Source organism: Carlito syrichta, unplaced genomic scaffold (genome assembly GCF_000164805.1).
Source record: "Carlito syrichta isolate Samal-C Ts95f unplaced genomic scaffold, Tarsius_syrichta-2.0.1 Scaffold106724, whole genome shotgun sequence".
Taxonomy (NCBI): Eukaryota; Metazoa; Chordata; class Mammalia; order Primates; family Tarsiidae; genus Carlito; species Carlito syrichta.
This window is the reverse complement of record NW_007050820.1, coordinates 134,194-137,810: the sequence shown is the minus strand read 5'-3', so window position 1 is coordinate 137,810 and position 3,617 is coordinate 134,194. Positions and strand designations below refer to the sequence as shown.

The window sequence follows — 3,617 nt, the reverse complement described above, 5'->3', positions numbered from 1 at the left end:
GCCCAGGCGGGTCTCGAACCCGCGGGCTCAGGCAATTCACTCACCTTGGCCTCTCAAAGCACGGGATTACAGGCTGAGCCACCGAGCCCAGCCCATTTACCCTTTAGCATATCCTTGTTCCCAAATTGCCACTCATTATAGGAAAGTCGCTTCTAGAACATTTTTACTCCTTTCTTCCTCCGCAAAGGAGTGAGTGAGGTTAGTCAGGGGTGGAAGGTGGTCGACATGATGCCATTTTCCCATGCTCTGTCTCAAGCTTGCAGGACCGCCAGCAGCTTCTGCATTGCTTGCTTTCTCTCGTTTTTTTTTTTTTCCTTTTTTTGAGTTGGAGTCTCACTCTGTCGCCCAGGCTGGAGCGGCCACCACAGCCTCGACCTGCTGGACTCCTGCGATCCTTCCAAGTAACTGGAACTATATGCGCGCTACCACGCCCGGCTAATTTCTTTCTTTCTTTCTTTCTTTTTTTTTTGAGTTGGAGTCTCACTCTGTCGCATTGTAGAGACGAGGTCTTGCCAAGTTGCCCGAGCTGGTCTCGAACCCACGGGCTTAGGCAATCCACTTGCCTTGGCCTCCCAAAATGCTGAGATTGCAGGCTGAGTCACCAAGCCTGGTCTTTTTTTTTAGTTGAATCAGAGTCTCACTCTGTCACCCAGGCTGGAGTACAATGGCACTCTCATGGCCACTGCAGCTTCAACCTGCTGGGCTCAGGCAATCATTCCACCTCAGCCTTCCAAGTAGCTGGAACCACAGACAAGCGCTACCTCACCCAGCTGATTTTTTAATTTTTATTTTAGAGATGAGGGTCGCCAAGTTGCCCAGGTTGGTCTCGAACCCCTGGGCTCAGGCAATCCTCTCGCCTCCGCCTCCCAAAGTGCTGGGATCACAGACATGAGCCATTGCACCGAGCTGCATTCTTGTTTTCATGTTGGTCAGAGCTCCATGTGTCACTTTCGCCTCGTTGAGTTCAGAGTTGTCAGAAACCAGAACCTGCCACCAATTCATCTTTCCCTGCACAAGCTCAGACCCCAGCCTTGCCACTTCCCTTCCTCCCGGCCACACACCATCCCTTCTCCCCAAACCAGCTCCGTCTTGCTGGCTTTTTTCAGAATGGTCCCGGCTGGTGCCTGGCTCCAGAGTGTGGTCTCCCACCTTCCTTGGTTTTTCCTTCTCCCTAATCCTGGAGCACTTAAGTGGGGGTTTCTGTCCCTGTGTAGTTTGTTGTGGATGTTTCTGTTTCTGTCACTTCTGTTTATGTGTATTTGCAGTTAGTTCAATGATCTGTTCTAATGGTGAGTGAGGTAGCATAAATAATTTAAAAAACAATTTGCATTTGGCTTTGGAATGCATTTCTGTGCTCATATTTGGTTTTAGGGTTGTCTGATATTCTGGGAATTTGAATTTCAAACCAAGGCTGGGCAGTGTGGCTCATGCCTGCAATCTTAGCACTTTGGGAGACTGAGGCAGGAAGACTACTTGAGCCCGGGAGTTCAAGAGCAGCCTGGGTAACATAGTGAGACCTCATCTCTACAAAAAAATAAATAAATAAAAGAAAAGAAAACTAGAGCCGGGCTCGGTGGCTCAGCCTGTAATCCCACGCCTTTAGGAGGCTGAGGTGAGTGGATCGCCTGAGCCTGTGGGTTCGAGACCCACCTGGGCAGTGAGACCTCATCTCTACAATAAATAAAAAATCAGCCGGGTGTGGTAGCGCATGCCTGTAATTTCGGCTACTTGGAAGGCTGAGGCGGAAGGATCGCCAGAGCCCAGCAGGTCGAGTCTGCGGTGGCCGGGAGTGGCCACTGCACTCCAGTCTGGGTGACCGAGTGAGACTCCAACTCAAAAAAAAAAAAAAAAGAAAAGAAAACTAAAAATAGACAGGGCTCGGTGGCTCAGTCTGTAATCCCAGCACTTTGGGAGGCTGAGGCAAGTGGATTGCCTGAGCCCATGGGTTCGAGACCCGCCCGGGCAACTTGGTGAGACCTCATCTCTACAATAAGTAAAAAAAAATTAGCCAGGCGTAGTAGTAGCACGCGCCTGTAGTTCTGTCTGCTTGAAAGGCTGGGGTGGGAGGATTGTCTGAGCCCAGAAGGTCAAGGCTGCGGTGTGAGACTTCAACTCAAAAAAATATATAAGCCGGGCTTGGTGGCTCAGCCTGTAATCCCGCTCCTTTGGGAGGCTAAGGTGAGTGGATTGCCTGAGGCCGTGGGTTTGAGACCCGCCTGGGCAGCGAGACCTCATCTCTACAATAAATCAAAATATCAGCCGGGCATGGTAGTGCATGCCTGTAATTCCGGCTACTCGGAAGGCTGAGGTGGAAGGATTGCCGGAGCCCAGCGGGCAAGGCTGAGTGGCCGGGAGTGGCCACTGCACTCCAGTCTGGGCGACAGAGTGAGACTCCAACTCAAAAAAAAAAAAAAATGTTTTTTTCAAACTAAGTAGTGAAGTCACAATGGAGAATGCCTCAGGAAGAGTTGGGAGTTATTCAGCATTTCTTTCCCCTGGGCCCCAACAATCCTTTGGCTTCTAGCTCCGGGAAGAGGCTGGAAAGCTTCGCTTCTCACGGAGCTGGCTCTTGCGGACTTGGGAGAGCCTCCACTGTTCTCACAGGGAGTCTGTCTCTGCTGTCTGTCTGGTACACATTGTCTCCATCAAGGGGGGAGGCAATCAGAGGCTGACTTAGAGGAAGATTATCAGGGCTCGTGTAATTATCTGAGGAAGAAACATTCCTTAATTGTGAGTCTCCGCCAGATGAACATTCATTAGATGTGTCTTCCTCATACACACATACACAAATAGAACCGGGCTGATGATGGTCTGAAAAACTGTCTCTTCACAGCCCTGATTGTAAAATAAAATATGTGAGCAGCATGATGTATGACTGAAAATAGGAACTGGCATTGAACGAGCGGCGTCTTTTTCCGTCCACAGGGGTGCCCCACAGGGCTGCGTAAACAGAGGCCATGCACGTTGGTGTGCTGGCTGAGGGTTTGCAGCCCTGACCGCACCACGAGAAATATTTAAGTTGAACTGATTTGTTACATAAACACTCTAACCTCAAACTTGGTCTGAATCATTCCACGGCCCTCCTCTGAGGCCTCCCGTGCCAGAACACAGGGGCCCCGGGCCGGTGTCAGAACAAGCCTGTTTGAGTCTCATCTGGATCGTAGGATGAAATATGGCTGACAATGTACCTGAAAGCTCATGTTTTTAAAGCATTTTGGGAGACTAAAATACAAACCTTGGGTGCTAAGGAGAAGAAATGCTGAACTACTGAGTGTGATTTTATTTATTTTTGAGTTGGGGGTCTCACTCTGTCACCCAGATTGGAGTGCAGTGGCTGCAATCATGATTCACGACAGCCTCGACCTCCTGGACTCAGACGATCCTTCCACCTCAGCCTCCTGAGTAGCTTGGACTATAGGTGCATGCCACCATGGCTTGCTAATTTTTTATTCTTTTGTAGAGACGAGCTTTCGCTATGTTGAGCCAATCTCCCACCTTGGCCTTCCAGAGTGCTGGGATTACAGACATGAACCACTAAACCTGGCCCTGAGTGTTATTTTTTTATTTTTTATTTTTTTTGAGTTAGAGTCTCACTCTGTCGCCCAGACTGGAGTGCA

General features: G+C 49.7%; 1 protein-coding gene across 1 annotated transcript in view; it reads right to left on the bottom strand.

Moving 5' to 3' along the window:
* The window catches only part of LOC103269905 (growth/differentiation factor 3-like), a 149,495-nt gene that overhangs the window by 145,427 nt on the left and 451 nt on the right, over nt 1–3,617 (bottom strand). The window lies entirely within an intron of this gene.